The sequence below is a fragment of the Lampetra planeri genome, chromosome 66 (assembly GCF_965212315.1).
Source record: "Lampetra planeri chromosome 66, kcLamPlan1.2.h2, whole genome shotgun sequence".
NCBI classification, from domain to species: Eukaryota; Metazoa; Chordata; class Hyperoartia; order Petromyzontiformes; family Petromyzontidae; genus Lampetra; species Lampetra planeri.
Genome location: NC_136172.1, coordinates 1897088 through 1914528, shown reverse-complemented (window position 1 = coordinate 1914528; position 17441 = coordinate 1897088). Strand labels below are relative to the sequence as shown.

The 17441-nt window shown below is 40.4% G+C and overlaps 4 non-coding genes across 4 annotated transcripts; all 4 read right to left on the bottom strand.

Annotated features, from left to right (window-relative positions):
- Window positions 1–2287: 2287 nt before the first annotated feature.
- TRNAD-GUC (transfer RNA aspartic acid (anticodon GUC)) lies at window positions 2288–2359 on the bottom strand. The gene has a single exon. It is a non-coding gene; the product is annotated as a tRNA-Asp (tRNA).
- A 2398-nt stretch (window positions 2360–4757) lies between these two features.
- TRNAD-GUC (transfer RNA aspartic acid (anticodon GUC)) lies at window positions 4758–4829 on the bottom strand. Its single transcript has one exon. It is a non-coding gene; the product is annotated as a tRNA-Asp (tRNA).
- A 5521-nt stretch (window positions 4830–10350) lies between these two features.
- On the bottom strand, window positions 10351–10422 carry TRNAD-GUC (transfer RNA aspartic acid (anticodon GUC)). Its single transcript has one exon. It is a non-coding gene; the product is annotated as a tRNA-Asp (tRNA).
- A 3024-nt stretch (window positions 10423–13446) lies between these two features.
- Window positions 13447–13518, bottom strand: TRNAD-GUC (transfer RNA aspartic acid (anticodon GUC)). The gene has a single exon. It is a non-coding gene; the product is annotated as a tRNA-Asp (tRNA).
- Window positions 13519–17441: the final 3923 nt, after the last annotated feature.

The following is a 17441-nucleotide window of genomic DNA, read 5'->3' as shown; positions in this document are numbered from 1 at the left end:
AGCAGGTTACCTAACGATTAGGGAAAATCACGTGATTAAAGTCAAGAGCAAGTCCTTTCAAATAGTAATAACAATAAGGAGAGCCAGAGGCCAAAACATTTTTTAAAAGAGTAGTTCTCCCCGACGGGGAATTGAACCCTGGTCTCCCGCGTTCCATGTGGGGAAACTAACGACGTTACTATCGAGGACTCGGTCAGAGTATGGCTAATTCGTGATTGACAGCAATTATAACAAAAAAACTCATATTCTCAGCAGATAATAGCTTGAAATGAAGAAGGATTCATCTTTAAAAGTTCAGGCTTTTGAGTGCAGCAGGTGACTCAACGTTTGGTGTAATTAACGTGATAAAAGGGTACAGCAAGTAATTTTAAATTGTAATAACAATGAGAGCCAGTGGCCATTTTCTTTTTAAAAAGAGTTGCTCTCCCGGACGGGGAATTGAACCCCCGTCTCCCGCGTGACAGGCGGGGATACTAACCACTATACTATCGAGGACTCGCTCAGAATGAGGCTGATTGTAGATTGACTGAAATTATAAGAAGTAGAAATGAACCCATATACTCGGCATATTACCGATTGAAATGAAGAGGGGTTTATCTTTAAAAGTTCAAGCTGGTTAGAGCAGCAGGTTACTTCACAATTGGTGAAAATCACGTTATTGAAGTGAAGAGCAAGTCCTTTTGAATTGTAATAACAATGAGAGCCAGTGGCCATTTTTTTAAAAAGAGTTTATCTCCCCGACGGGGAATTGAACCCTGGTCTCCCGCGTTACATGTGGGGAACCTAACGGCTTTACTATCGAGGACTCGGTCAGAGTGGGGCAGATTTGTGATTGACAGAAATTATAACTAGAAATAATCTCTAATACTCAATAAATAATAGCTTGAAATGTTGAAGGATTCATCTTTAAAAGTTAAGGCTTTTGAGTGCAGCAGGTGACTTAACGTTTGGTGAAATTAACGTTATAAAAGAGAACAGCAAGTGATTTTAAATTGTAATAACAATGAGAGCCAGTGGCCAAAACATTTTAAAAAGCGCTGCTCTCCCCGACGGGGGAATTGAACCCCGGTCTCCCGCGTGACAAGCGGGGATACTAACCACTATACTATCGAGGACTCGCTCAGAATGCGACTGATTCTAGATTGACTGATATTATAACAAGTAGAAATGAACCCATATACTCGGCATATTGCCAATTGAAATGAAGAGGGGTTTATCTTTAAAAGTTCAAGCTGGTTAGAGCAGCAGGTTACCTAACGATTAGGGAAAATCACGTGATTAAAGTCAAGAGCAAGTCCTTTCAAATAGTAATAACAATAAGGAGAGCCAGAGGCCAAAACATTTTTTAAAAGAGTAGTTTTCCACGACGGGGAATTGAACCCTGGTCTCCCGCGTTCCATGTGGGGAAACTAACGACGTTACTATCGAGGACTCGGTCAGAGTATGGCTAATTCGTGATTGACGGCAATTATAACAAAAAAACTCATATTCTCAGCAGATAATAGCTTGAAATGAAGAAGGATTCATCTTTAAAAGTTCAGGCTTTTGAGTGCAGCAGGTGACTCAACGTTTGGTGTAATTAACGTGATAAAAGGGTACAGCAAGTAATTTTAAATTGTAATAACAATGAGAGCCAGTGGCCATTTTCTTTTTAAAAAGAGTTGCTCTCCCGGACGGGGAATTGAATCCCGGTCTCCCGCGTGACAGGCGGGGACACTAACCACTATACTATCGAGGACTCGCTCAGAATGAGGCTGATTGTAGATTGACTGAAATTATAAGAAGTAGAAATGAACCCAAATAACTCGGCATAATACCGATTGAAATGAAGAGGGGTTTATCTTTAAAAGTTCAAGCTGGTTAAAGCAGCAGGTTACTTCACAATTGGTGAAAATCACGTTATTGAAGTGAAGAGCAAGTCCTTTTGAATTGTAATAACAATGAGAGCCAGTGGCCATTTTTTTAAAAAGAGTTTATCTCCCCGACGGGGAATTGAACCCTGGTCTCCCGCGTTACATGTGGGGAACCTAACGGCTTTACTATCGAGGACTCGGTCAGAGTGGGGCAGATTTGTGATTGACAGAAATTATAACTAGAAATAATCTCTAATACTCAATAAATAATAGCTTGAAATGTTGAAGGATTCATCTTTAAAAGTTAAGGCTTTTGAGTGCAGCAGGTGATTTGACGTTTGGTGAAATTAACGTTATAAAAGGGAACAGCAAGTGATTTTAAATTGTAATAACAATGAGAGCAAGTGGCCATTTTCTTTTTAAAAAGGGTTGCTCTCCCCGACGGGGAATTGAACCCCGGTCTCCCGCGTGACAGGCGGGGATACTAACCACTATACTATCGAGGACTCGCTCAGAATGCGACTCATTCTAGATTGACTGATATTCTAACAAGTAGAAATGAACCCATATACTCGGCATATTACCGATTGAAATGAAGAGGGGTTTATCTTTAAAAGTTCACGCTGGTTAGAGCAGCAGGTTACCTAACGATTAGGGAAAATCACGTGATTAAAGTCAAGAGCAAGTCCTTTTAAATTGTAATAACAATGAGAGCCAGTGGCCATTTTAAAAAAAAAAAGAGTTGCTCTCCCCGACGGGGAATTGAACCCTGGTCTCCCGCGTTACATGTGGGGAACCTAACGACTTTACTATCGGGGACTCGGTCAGAGTGGGGCAGATTTGTGATTGACAGAAATTATAACTAGAAATAAACTCTAATACTCAATAAATAATCGTTTGAAATGAAGAAGGATTCATCTTTAAAAGTTCAGGCTTTTAAGTGCAGCAGGTGACTCAAGGTTTGGTGAAAATCACGTGATAAAGTGAACAGCAAGTCATTTTAAATAGTAATAACAATGAGAGCCAGTGGCCAAAACATTTTAAAAAGTGTAGCTCTCCCCGACAGGGAATTGAACCCCGGTCTCCCGCGTGACAGGCGGGGATACTAACCACTATACTATCGAGGACTCGCTCAGAATGAAGCTGATTGTAGATTGGCTGTAATTATAAGAAGTAGAAATGAACCCATATACTCGGCATATTACCGATTGAAATGAAGAGGGGTTTATCTTTAAAAGTTCAAGCTGGTTAGAGCAGCAGGTTACCTAACGATTAGGGAAAATCACGTGATTAAAGTCAAGAGCAAGTCCTTTCAAATAGTAATAACAATAAGGAGAGCCAGAGGCCAAAACATTTTTTAAAGAGTAGTTCTCCCCGACGGGGAATTGAACCCTGGTCTCCCGCGTTCCATGTGGGGAAACTAACGACGTTACTATCGAGGACTCGGTCAGAGTATGGCTAATTCGTGATTGACAGCAATTATAACAAAAAAAACTCATATTCTCAGCAGATAATAGCTTGAAATGAAGAAGGATTCATCTTTAAACGTTCAGGCTTTTGAGTGCAGCAGGTGACTCAACGTTTGGTGTAATTATCGTGATAAAAGGGTACAGCAAGTAATTTTAAATTGTAATAACAATGAGAGCCAGTGGCCATTTTCTTTTTAAAAAGAGTTGCTCTCCCCGACGTGACAGGCGTGACAGGCGAGGATACTAACCACTATACTATCGAGGACTCGCTCAGAATGAGGCTGATTGTAGATTGACTGAAATTATAAGAAGTCGAAATGAACCCATATACTCGGCATATTACCGATTGAAATGAAGAGGGGTTTATTTTTAAAAGTTCAAGCTGGTTAGAGCAGCAGGTTACTTAACAATTGGTGAAAATCACGTGTTTAAAGTCAAGAGCAAGTCCTTTTAAATTGTAACAACAATGAGAGCCAGTGGCCATTTTTTTTTTAAAGAGTTGCTCTCCCCGACGGGGAATTGAACCCTGGTCTCCCACGTTACATGTGGGGAACCTAACGACTTTACTATCGAGGACTCGGTCAGAGTGGGGCAGATTTGTGATTGACAGAAATTACAACTAGGAATAATCTCTAATACTTAATAAATAATCGTTTGAAATGAAGAAGGAGTCATCTTTAAAAGTTCAGGCTTTTGAGTGCAGCAGGTGACTTAACGTTTGGTGAAATTAACGTTATAAAAGGGAACAGCAAGTGATTTTAAATTGTAATAGCAATGAGAGCCAGTGGCGAAAACATTTAAAAAAGTGTAGCTCTCCCCGACAGGGAATTGAACCCCGGTCTCCCACGTGACAGGCGGGGATACTAACCACTATATTATTGAGGACTCGCTCAGCATGCGACAGATTCTAGATTGACTGATATTATAAAAAGTAGAAATGAACCCATATACTCGGCATATTACCGATTGAAATGAAGAGGGGTTTATCTTTAAAAGTTCAAGCTGGTTAGAGCAGCAGGTTACCTAACGATTAGGAAAAATCACGTGATTAAAGTCAAGAGCAAGTCCTTTCAAATAGTAATAACAATAAGGAGAGCCAGAGGCCAAAACATTTTTTAAAGAGTAGTTCTCCCCGACAGGGAATTGAACCCTGGTCTCCCGCGTTCCATGTGGGGAAACTAACGACGTTACTATCGAGGACTCGGTCAGAGTATGGCTAATTCGTGATTGACAGCAATTATAACAAAAAAACTCATATTCTCAGCAGATAATAGCTTGAAATGAAGAAGGATTCATCTTTACAAGTTAAGGCTTTTGAGTGCAGCAGGTGATTTGACGTTTGGTGAAATTAACGTTATAAAAGGGAACAGCAAGTGATTTTAAATTGTAATAACAATGAGAGCCAGTGGCCATTTTCTTTTTAAAAAGGGGTGCTCTCCCCGACGGGGAATTGAACCCCGGTCTCCCGCGTGACAGGCGGGGATACTAACCACTATACTATCGAGGACTCGCTCAGAATGCGACTCATTCTAGATTGACTGATATTCTAACAAGTAGAAATGAACCCATATACTCGGCATATTACCGATTGAAATGAAGAGGGGTTTATCTTTAAAAGTTCAAGCTAGTTAGAGCAGCAGGTTACCTAACGATTAGGGAAAATCACGTGATTAAAGTCAAGAGCAAGTCCTTTTAAATTGTAATAACAATGAGAGCCAGTGGCCATTTTTTTAAAAAAAGAGTTGCTCTCCCCGACGGGGAATTGAACCCTGGTCTCCCGCGTTACATGTGGGGAACCTAACGACTTTACTATCGGGGACTCGGTCAGAGTGGGGCAGATTTGTGATTGACAGAAATTATAACTAGAAATAAACTCTAATACTCAATAAATAATCGTTTGAAATGAAGAAGGATTCATCTTTAAAAGTTCAGGCTTTTAAGTGCAGCAGGTGACTCAAGGTTTGGTGAAAATCACGTGATAAAGTGAACAGCAAGTCATTTTAAATAGTAATAACAATGAGAGCCAGTGGCCAAAACATTTTAAAAAGTGTAGCTCTCCCCGACGGGGAATTCAACCCCGGTCTCCCGCGTGACAGGCGGGGATACTAACCACTATACTATCGAGGACTCGCTCAGAATGAGGCTGATTGTAGATTGACTGAAATTATAAGAAGTAGAAATGAACCCATATACTCGGCATATTACCGATTGAAATGAAGAGGGGTTTATCTTTAAAAGTTCAAGCTGGTTAGAGCAGCAGGTTACCTAACGATTAGGGAAAAATCACGTGATTAAAGTCAAGAGCAAGTCCTTTCAAATAGTAATAACAGTAAGGAGAGCCAGAGGCCAAAACATTTTTTAAAAGAGTAGTTCTCCCCGACGGGGAATTGAACCCTGGTCTCCCGCGTTCCATGTGGGGAAACTAACGACGTTACTATCGAGGACTCGGTCAGAGTGGGGCAGATTTGTGATTGACAGAAATTATAACTAGAAATAATCTCTAATACTCAATAAATAATAGCTTGAAATGTTGAAGGATTCATCTTTAAAAGTTACGGATTTTGAGTGCAGCAGGTGATTTAACGTTTGGTGAAATTAACGTTATAAAAGGGAACAGCAAGTGATTTTAAATTGTATTAACAATGAGAGCCAGTCGCCAAAACATTTTAAAAGTATTGCTCTCCCCGATGGGGAATTGAACCCCGGTCTCCCGCGTGACAGGCGGGGATACTAACCACTATACTATCGAGGACTCGCTCAGAATGCGACTGATTCTAGATTGACTGATATTATAACAAGTAGAAATGAACCAATATTCTCGGCATATTACTGATTGAAATGAAGAGGGGTTTATCTTTAAAAGTTCAAGCTGGTTAGAGCAGCAGGTTACTTCACAATTGGTGAAAATCACGTTATTGAAGTCAAGAGCAAGTCCTTTTAAATTGTAATAACAATGAGAGCCAGTGGCCATTTTTTTAAAAGGAGTTTTTCTCCCCGACGGGGAATTGAACCCTGGTCTCCCGCGTTACATGTGGGGAACCTAACGGCTTTACTATCGAGGACTCGGTCAGAGTGGGGCAGATTTGTGATTGACAGAAATTATAACTAGAAATAATCTCTAATACTTAATAAATAATCGTTTGAAATGAAGAAGGAGTCATCTTTAAAAGTTCAGGCTTTTGAGTGCCGCAGGTGATTCAACGTTTGGTGAAATTAACGTTATAAAAGGGAACAGCAAGTGATTTTAAATTGTAATAACAATGAGAGCCAATGGCGAAAACATTTAAAAAAGTGTAGCTCTCCCCGACAGGGAATTGAACCCCAGTATCCCGCGTGATAGGCGGGTATACTAACCACTATATTATCGAGGACTCGCTCAGCATGCGACAGATTCTAGATTGACTGATATTATAAAAAGTAGAAATGAACACATAAACTCGGCATATTACCGATTGAAATGAAGAGGGGTTTATCTTTAAAAGTTCAAGCTGGTTAGAGCAGCAGGTTACCTAACGATTAGGGAAAATCACGTGATTAAAGTCAAGAGCAAGTCCTTTCAAATAGTAATAACAATAAGGAGAGCCAGAGGCCAAAACATTTTTTAAAAGAGTAGTTCTCCCCGACGGGGAATTGAACCCTGGTCTCCCGCGTTCCATGTGGGGAAACTAACGACGTTACTATCGAGGACTCGGTCAGAGTATGGCTAATTCGTGATTGACAGCAATTATAACAAAAAAACTCATATTCTCAGCAGATAATAGCTTGAAATGAAGAAGGATTCATCTTTAAAAGTTCAGGCTTTTGAGTGCAGCAGGTGACTCAACGTTTGGTGTAATTAACGTGATAAAAGGGTACAGCAAGTAATTTTAAATTGTAATAACAATGAGAGCCAGTGGCCATTTTCTTTTTAAAAAGAGTTGCTCTCCCGGACGGGGAATTGAACCCCGGTCTCCCGCGTGACAGGCGGGGATACTAACCACTATACTATCGAGGACTCGCTCAGAATGAGGCTGATTGTAGATTGACTGAAATTATAAGAAGTAGAAATGAACCCATATACTCGGCATATTACCGATTGAAATGAAGAGGGGTTTATCTTTAAAAGTTCAAGCTGGTTAGAGCAGCAGGTTACTTCACAATTGGTGAAAATCACGTTATTGAAGTGAAGAGCAAGTCCTTTTGAATTGTAATAACAATGAGAGCCAGTGGCCATTTTTTTAAAAAGAGTTTATCTCCCCGACGGGGAATTGAACCCTGGTCTCCCGCGTTACATGTGGGGAACCTAACGGCTTTACTATCGAGGACTCGGTCAGAGTGGGGCAGATTTGTGATTGACAGAAATTATAACTAGAAATAATCTCTAATACTCAATAAATAATAGCTTGAAATGTTGAAGGATTCATCTTTAAAAGTTAAGGCTTTTGAGTGCAGCAGGTGACTTAACGTTTGGTGAAATTAACGTTATAAAAGAGAACAGCAAGTGATTTTAAATTGTAATAACAATGAGAGCCAGTGGCCAAAACATTTTAAAAAGCGCTGCTCTCCCCGACGGGGGAATTGAACCCCGGTCTCCCGCGTGACAAGCGGGGATACTAACCACTATACTATCGAGGACTCGCTCAGAATGCGACTGATTCTAGATTGACTGATATTATAACAAGTAGAAATGAACCCATATACTCGGCATATTGCCAATTGAAATGAAGAGGGGTTTATCTTTAAAAGTTCAAGCTGGTTAGAGCAGCAGGTTACCTAACGATTAGGGAAAATCACATGATTAAAGTCAAGAGCAAGTCCTTTCAAATAGTAATAACAATAAGGAGAGCCAGAGGCCAAAACATTTTTTAAAAGAGTAGTTCTCCACGACGGGGAATTGAACCCTGGTCTCCCGCGTTCCATGTGGGGAAACTAACGACGTTACTATCGAGGACTCGGTCAGAGTATGGCTAATTCGTGATTGACGGCAATTATAACAAAAAAACTCATATTCTCAGCAGATAATAGCTTAAAATGAAGAAGGATTCATCTTTAAAAGTTCAGGCTTTTGAGTGCAGCAGGTGACTCAACGTTTGGTGTAATTAACGTGATAAAAGGGTACAGCAAGTAATTTTAAATTGTAATAACAATGAGAGCCAGTGGCCATTTTCTTTTTAAAAAGAGTTGCTCTCCCGGACGGGGAATTGAATCCCGGTCTCCCGCGTGACAGGCGGGGACACTAACCACTATACTATCGAGGACTCGCTCAGAATGAGGCTGATTGTAGATTGACTGAAATTATAAGAAGTAGAAATGAACCCATATACTCGGCATATTACCGATTGAAATGAAGAGGGGTTTATCTTTAAAAGTTCAAGCTGGTTAAAGCAGCAGGTTACTTCACAATTGGTGAAAATCACGTTATTGAAGTGAAGAGCAAGTCCTTTTGAATTGTAATAACAATGAGAGCCAGTGGCCATTTTTTAAAAAAGAGTTTATCTCCCCGACGGGGAATTGAACCCTGGTCTCCCGCGTTACATGTGGGGAACCTAACGGCTTTACTATCGAGGACTCGGTCAGAGTGGGGCAGATTTGTGATTGACAGAAATTATAACTATAAATAATCTCTAATACTCAATAAATAATAGCTTGAAATGTTGAAGGATTCATCTTTAAAAGTTAAGGCTTTTGAGTGCAGCAGGTGACTTAACGTTTGGTGAAATTAACGTTATAAAAGAGAACAGCAAGTGATTTTAAATTGTAATAACAATGAGAGCCAGTGGCCATTTTCTTTTTAAAAAGGGTTGCTCTCCCCGACGGGGAATTGAACCCCGGTCTCCCGCGTGACAAGCGGGGATACTAACCACTATACTATCGAGGACTCGCTCAGAATGCGACTGATTCTAGATTGACTGATATTATAACAAGTAGAAATGAACCCATATACTCGGCATATTGCCAATTGAAATGAAGAGGGGTTTATCTTTAAAAGTTCAAGCTGGTTAGAGCAGCAGGTTACCTAACGATTAGGGAAAATCACGTGATTAAAGTCAAGAGCAAGTCCTTTCAAATAGTAATAACAATAAGGAGAGCCAGAGGCCAAAACATTTTTTAAAAGAGTAGTTCTCCACGACGGGGAATTGAACCCTGGTCTCCCGCGTTCCATGTGGGGAAACTAACGACGTTACTATCGAGGACTCGGTCAGAGTATGGCTAATTCGTGATTGACAGCAATTATAACAAAAAAAACTCATATTCTCAGCAGATAATAGCTTGAAATGAAGAAGGATTCATCTTTAAAAGTGCAGGCTTTTGAGTGCAGCAGGTGACTCAACGTTTGGTGTAATTATCGTGATAAAAGGGTACATCAAGTAATTTTAAATTGTAATAACAATGAGAGCCAGTGGCCATTTTCTTTTTAAAAAGAGTTGCTCTCCCCGACGGAGAATTGAACCCCGGTCTCCCGCGTGACAGGCGGGGATACTAACCACTATACTATCGAGGACTGGCTCAACATGAGGCTGATTGTAGATTGACTGAAATTATAAGAAGTAGAAATGAACCCATATACTCGGCATATTACCGATTGAAATGAAGGGGGGTTTATCTTTAAAAGTTCAAGCTGGTTAGAGCAGCAGGTTACTTCACAATTGGTGAAAATCACGTTATTGAAGTCAAGAGCAAGTCCTTTTAAATTGTAATAACAATGAGAGCCAGTGGCCATTTTTTTAAAAGGAGTTTTTCTCCCCGACGGGGAATTGAACCCTGGTCTCCCGCGTGACATGTGGGGAACCTAACGGCTTTACTATCGAGGACACGGTCAGAGTGGGGCAGATTTGTGATTGACAGAAATTATAACTAGAAATAATCTCTAATACTTAATAAATAATCGTTTGAAATGAAGAAGGAGTCATCTTTAAAAGTTCAGGCTTTTGAGTGCAGCAGGTGACTTAACGTTTGGTGAAATTAACGTTATAAAAGAGAACAGCAAGTGATTTTAAATTGTAATAACAATGAGAGCCAGTGGCCAAAACATTTTAAAAAGCGTTGCTCTCCCCGACGGGGAATTGAACCCCGGTCTCCCGCGTGACAGGCGGGGATACTAACCACTATACTATCGAGGACTCGCTCAGAATGCGACTGATTCTAGATTGACTGATATTATAACAAGTAGAAATGAACCCATATACTCGGCATATTACCAATTGAAATGAAGAGGGGTTTATCTTTAAAAGTTCAAGCTGGTTAGAGCAGCAGGTTACCTAACGATTAGGGGAAATCACGTGATTAAAGTCAAGAGCAAGTCCTTTCAATTAGTAATAACAATAAGGAGAGCCAGAGGCCAAAACATTTTTTAAAAGAGTAGTTCTCCCCGACGGGGAATTGAACCCTGGTCTCCCGCGTTCCATGTGGGGAAACTAACGACGTTACTATCGAGGACTCGGTCAGAGTATGGCTAATTCGTGATTGACAGCAATTATAACAAAAAAAAACTCATATTCTCAGCAGATAATAGCTTGAAATGAAGAAGGATTCATCTTTACAAGTTAAGGCTTTTGAGTGCAGCAGGTGATTTGACGTTTGGTGAAATTAACGTTATAAAAGGGAACAGCAAGTGATTTTAAATTGTAATAACAATGAGAGCCAGTGGCCATTTTCTTTTTAAAAAGGGTTGCTCTCCCCAACGGGGAATTGAACCCCGGTCTCCCGCGTGACAGGCGGGGATACTAACCACTATACTATCGAGGACTCGCTCAGAATGCGACTCATTCTAGATTGACTGATATTCTAACAAGTAGAAATGAACCCATATACTCGGCATATTACCGATTGAAATGAAGAGGGGTTTATCTTTAAAAGTTCAAGCTGGTTAGAGCAGCAGGTTACCTAACGATTAGGGAAAATCACGTGATTAAAGTCAAGAGCAAGTCCTTTTAAATTGTAATAACAATGAGAGCCAGTGGCCATTTTTTAAAAAAAAGAGTTGCTCTCCCCGACGGGGAATTGAACCCTGGTCTCCCGCGTTACATGTGGGGAACCTAACGACTTTACTATCGGGGACTCGGTCAGAGTGGGGCAGATTTGTGATTGACAGAAATTATAACTAGAAATAAACTCTAATACTCAATAAATAATCGTTTGAAATGAAGAAGGATTCATCTTTAAAAGTTCAGGCTTTTAAGTGCAGCAGGTGACTCAAGGTTTGGTGAAAATCACGTGATAAAGTGAACAGCAAGTCATTTTAAATAGTAATAACAATGAGAGCCAGTGGCCAAAACATTTTAAAAAGTGTAGCTCTCCCCGACAGGGAATTGAACCCCGGTCTCCCGCGTGACAGGCGGGGATACTAACCACTATACTATCGAGGACTCGCTCAGAATGAAGCTGATTGTAGATTGGCTGTAATTATAAGAAGTAGAAATGAACCCATATACTCGGCATATTACCGATTGAAATGAAGAGGGGTTTATCTTTAAAAGTTCAAGCTGGTTAGAGCAGCAGGTTACCTAACGATTAGGGAAAATCATGTGATTAAAGTCAAGAGCAAGTCCTTTCAAATAGTAATAACAATAAGGAGAGCCAGAGGCCAAAACATTTTTTAAAGAGTAGTTCTCCCCGACGGGGAATTGAACCCTGGTCTCGCGCGTTCCATGTGGGGAAACTAACGACGTTACTATCGAGGACTCGGTCAGAGTATGGCTAATTCGTGATTGACAGCAATTATAACAAAAAAAACTCATATTCTCAGCAGATAATAGCTTGAAATGAAGAAGGATTCATCTTTAAACGTTCAGGCTTTTGAGTGCAGCAGGTGACTCAACGTTTGGTGTAATTATCGTGATAAAAGGGTACAGCAAGTAATTTTAAATTGTAATAACAATGAGAGCCAGTGGCCATTTTCTTTTTAAAAAGAGTTGCTCTCCCCGACGTGACAGGCGTGACAGGCGAGGATACTAACCATTATACTATCGAGGACTCGCTCAGAATGAGGCTGATTGTAGATTGACTGAAATTATAAGAAGTCGAAATGAACCCATATACTCGGCATATTACCGATTGAAATGAAGAGGGGTTTATTTTTAAAAGTTCAAGCTGGTTAGAGCAGCAGGTTACTTAAAAATTGGTGAAAATCACGTGTTTAAAGTCAAGAGCAAGTCCTTTTAAATTGTAACAACAATGAGAGCCAGTGGCCATTTTTTTTTAAAAGAGTTGCTCTCCCCGACGGGGAATTGAACCCTGGTCTCCCGCGTTACATGTGGGGAACCTAACGACTTTACTATCGAGGACTCGGTCAGAGTGGGGCAGATTTGTGATTGACAGAAATTACAACTAGGAATAATCTCTAATACTTAATAAATAATCGTTTGAAATGAAGAAGGAGTCATCTTTAAAAGTTCAGGCTTTTGAGTGCAGCAGGTGACTTAACGTTTGGTGAAATTAACGTTATAAAAGGGAACAGCAAGTGATTTTAAATTGTAATAGCAATGAGAGCCAGTGGCGAAAACATTTAAAAAAGTGTAGCTCTCCCCGACAGGGAATTGAACCCCGGTCTCCCACGTGACAGGCGGGGATACTAACCACTATATTATTGAGGACTCGCTCAGCATGCGACAGATTCTAGATTGACTGATATTATAAAAAGTAGAAATGAACCCATATACTCGGCATATTACCGATTGAAATGAAGAGGGGTTTATCTTTAAAAGTTCAAGCTGGTTAGAGCAGCAGGTTACCTAACGATTAGGAAAAATCACGTGATTAAAGTCAAGAGCAAGTCCTTTCAAATAGTAATAACAATAAGGAGAGCCAGAGGCCAAAACATTTTTTAAAGAGTAGTTCTCCCCGACAGGGAATTGAACCCTGGTCTCCCGCGTTCCATGTGGGGAAACTAACGACGTTACTATCGAGGACTCGGTCAGAGTATGGCTAATTCGTGATTGACAGCAATTATAACAAAAAAAAACTCATATTCTCAGCAGATAATAGCTTGAAATGAAGAAGGATTCATCTTTACAAGTTAAGGCTTTTGAGTGCAGCAGGTGATTTGACGTTTGGTGAAATTAACGTTATAAAAGGGAACAGCAAGTGATTTTAAATTGTAATAACAATGAGAGCCAGTGGCCATTTTCTTTTTAAAAAGGGGTGCTCTCCCCGACGGGGAATTGAACCCCGGTCTCCCGCGTGACAGGCGGGGATACTAACCACTATACTATCGAGGACTCGCTCAGAATGCGACTCATTCTAGATTGACTGATATTCTAACAAGTAGAAATGAACCCATATACTCGGCATATTACCGATTGAAATGAAGAGGGGTTTATCTTTAAAAGTTCAAGCTGGTTAGAGCAGCAGGTTACCTAACGATTAGGGAAAATCACGTGATTAAAGTCAAGAGCAAGTCCTTTTAAATTGTAATAACAATGAGAGCCAGTGGCCATTTTTTTAAAAAAAGAGTTGCTCTCCCCGACGGGGAATTGAACCCTGGTCTCCCGCGTTACATGTGGGGAACCTAACGACTTTACTATCGGGGACTCGGTCAGAGTGGGGCAGATTTGTGATTGACAGAAATTAAACTAGAAATAAACTCTAATACTCAATAAATAATCGTTTGAAATGAAGAAGGATTCATCTTTAAAAGTTCAGGCTTTTAAGTGCAGCAGGTGACTCAAGGTTTGGTGAAAATCACGTGATAAAGTGAACAGCAAGTCATTTTAAATAGTAATAACAATGAGAGCCAGTGGCCAAAACATTTTAAAAAGTGTAGCTCTCCCCGACAGGGAATTGAACCCCGGTCTCCCGCGTGACAGGCGGGGATACTAACCACTATACTATCGAGGACTCGCTCAGAATGAAGCTGATTGTAGATTGGCTGTAATTATAAGAAGTAGAAATGAACCCATATACTCGGCATATTACCGATTGAAATGAAGAGGGGTTTATCTTTAAAAGTTCAAGCTGGTTAGAGCAGCAGGTTACCTAACGATTAGGGGAAATCACGTGATTAAAGTCAAGAGCAAGTCCTTTCAAATAGTAATAACAATAAGGAGAGCCAGAGGCCAAAACATTTTTTAAAGAGTAGTTTTCCCCGACGGGGAATTGAACCCTGGTCTCCCGCGTTCCATGTGGGGAAACTAACGACGTTACTATCGAGGACTCGGTCAGAGTGGGGCTAATTCGTGATTGACAGCAATTATAACAAAGAAAAACTCATATTCTCAGTAAATAATCGCTTGAAATGAAGAAGGATTCATCTTTAAAAGTTAAGGCTTTTGAGTGCAGCTGGTGATTTGACGTTTGGTGAAATTAACGTTATAAAAGGGAACAGCAAGTGATTTTAAATGGTAATAACAATGAGAGCCATTGGCCAAAACATTTTTAAAAGTGTAGCTTTCCCCGACGGGGAATTGAACCCCGGTCTCCCGCGTGACAGGCGGGGATACTAACCACTATACCAGGGGTCCTCAAACTTTTTAAACAGGGGGCCAGTTCACTGTCCCTCAGACCGTTGGAGCTCCGGACTATAGTTAAAAAGAACTATGAACAAATTCCTATGCACACTGCATATATCTTATTTTGAAGTGAAGAAACAAAACGAGAACAAATACAATATTTAAAATGAAGAACAAGTAAAGTTAAATCAACAAACTTGCCAGTATTTCAATGGGAACTATGGGTCTGCTTTTGGCTAATGAGATGGTCAATGTCCGGTTCCATATTTGTCACTGCTAGTCGTAACAAGTGATGCAAGTGTGCATCCGTTAGTCTAGATCTGGTTGGAGATTTCAAATGTTTCATTCTGGAAAAAGTCTGTTCACAGACATAAGTGCTGCCAAAGATGGTTGTCATTTTGAGTGCATAGTTCCTGAGATGAGGATATGTCTCAGAGCGGAGAGATGCATAGAAATTATGAAGGCTGCTTGACTTGAATGCGTCTTTCAGAGAGTCACAATTCTGCAGTTCAGCCAGTTCCATTTGGTAAATTGTATCCACATTTTCAATGTCAATAGAAAATGGGTTACGGAAAAGCTGTATGTCCTGTTCATGGAGATGAAGCTCTTTAAATCTAAATTGGAACTCCTTTTGCAATTTTTCCAGTGAATCCACACATGTTTTCTTTGGGAATTGCAACCAATGGTTTTTCCGCTAACAGATTTTGAGTTGTGGGGAGATGGCAGAAGTTTTCCTCCTTAACTTGTTTGATGAGGAGGCTAATTTTACTTCAAATGCTTTGACATGTGATTGCATATCACAGAGGAGCTTCCCCTTTACTTGAAGTTGCACATTGAAACTGTTGAGTAGCTCTATTACATCTGTCAGAAAGGCAAGGTGCCATTTCCATTCTGCATCATTGAGCTCTGGTACTTCTTTGTTTTTTGAAAGCAGAAAAGCTGTAATCTGTGGAAGTAAGTCATATAAACTTTTCAAAACTCTCCCTCGACTCAGCCAACGGACTTCTGTGTGGTACAGAACATCTTCATAGTCAACATTTAGTTCAGACAGAAATTCCTGAAATTGTCTGTGGTTTAGTGCATGAGCTCTAATGAAGTTAACACAAGATACCACAATTTTCATAACAGAGTCCCACTTCAGTGATTTACTACACAGCGCTTGTTGGTGGATGAGGCAGTGTATGGCTATTGTATGAGAATGGTTATGTTTGTCCATCTCTTGGTTAATGCGAGCAATTACTCCTTTCTTAGACCCCACCATGCTAGGAGCACCATCAGTTGTCACGCTGGCTAGTTTAGCCCAGTTCAGCTCCAAACCATTCACAGTTTGGCAAACCTTTTCATAGATATCCTCTCCTGTAGTTGTTCCTTTGATGCTTCGCAGTGCAGCAAGCTCTTCTGTGACTTTGAAATAGTCATTCGTCCCACGATAAAAAATGAGAAGTTGTGCAGAATCACGAACATCATTGCTTTCGTCGAGTGCCAAGGAAAATAGGAAAGTTTTTTGTGGAGTTTTGCAAATGCTGATGCAAATTGTCTCCCATTTCTTCAATCCTCCGTGTAATTGTAGGTCCTGAAAGACTCACTGTACTAAATAAATCGGCCTTCTCTGGACACATCTCTTTGGCAACAGAAAGAAGGCATTCTTTAACAAATTCTCCCTCCAAGAATGGTCTGCCAGTGCACACTATTAGCTTGGCAACTTGAAAACTTGCTCGCAGTGATGAAATATTTAGCTGCTTCTGCTTCACAAAAGTATTTTGCTGAGTTGTTAACGTATTTTTCAGTTTTAATATTTTATCTTTTCTCACTTCTCCGACCAAACAATCATATTTATCTTTATGTTGAGTTTCATAGTGTCGACGTAAATTGTATTCTTTGAACACAGACACTATATTCTGGCATATCAGACACACAGCTCTTTCCTTGTACTGCATGTAAAAGTAATCATAAGTCCACTGTTATTTTAATATCCTACACTCTGAGTCAATTTTTCTCTTTCTTGACATCATTGTTTCCTAGGGAGTCAAAATTGCTATTAGTAAAATATCAATATATATACAGCGCTACAAAAACAATATACCAGCAATAACTTTGCCCACACAGAGACATACAGACTGCACTGCCCATCAATGCAGTCTGATTGGGGGAACTCCGCTTTTACCCCAGGCTCACACTGGTGCGGGTGCCATTAAAAAGTTAATTACACCTGCAGTTTTGTTCACAGATCGCAGTGCGGTGGGCACAATGAGTGTTCACCAGCGCAGCTCAATCAGTGCCCACCGCCGCAGCTCAATGAGTGCTCACCAGCGCAGCCCAATTAGTGCTCACCAGCGCAGCCCAATTAGTGCTCACAAGCGCAGCCCAATTAGTGATCATGGGCCGGATAAATGTCCTCAGCGGGCCGCATGTGGCCCGCGGGCCGTAGTTTGAGGACCCCTGCACTATACTATCGAGGACTCGCTCAGAATGCGACTGAGTCTAGATTGACTGATATTATAACAAGTAGAAATGAACCCATATACTCGGCATATTACCGATTGAAATGAAGAGGGGTTTATCTTTAAAAGTTCAAGCTGGTTAGAGCAGCAGGTTACCTAACGATTAGGGAAAATCACGTGATTAAAGTCAAGAGCAAGTCCTTTCAAATAGTAATAACAATAAGGAGAGCCAGAGGCCAAAACATTTTTAAA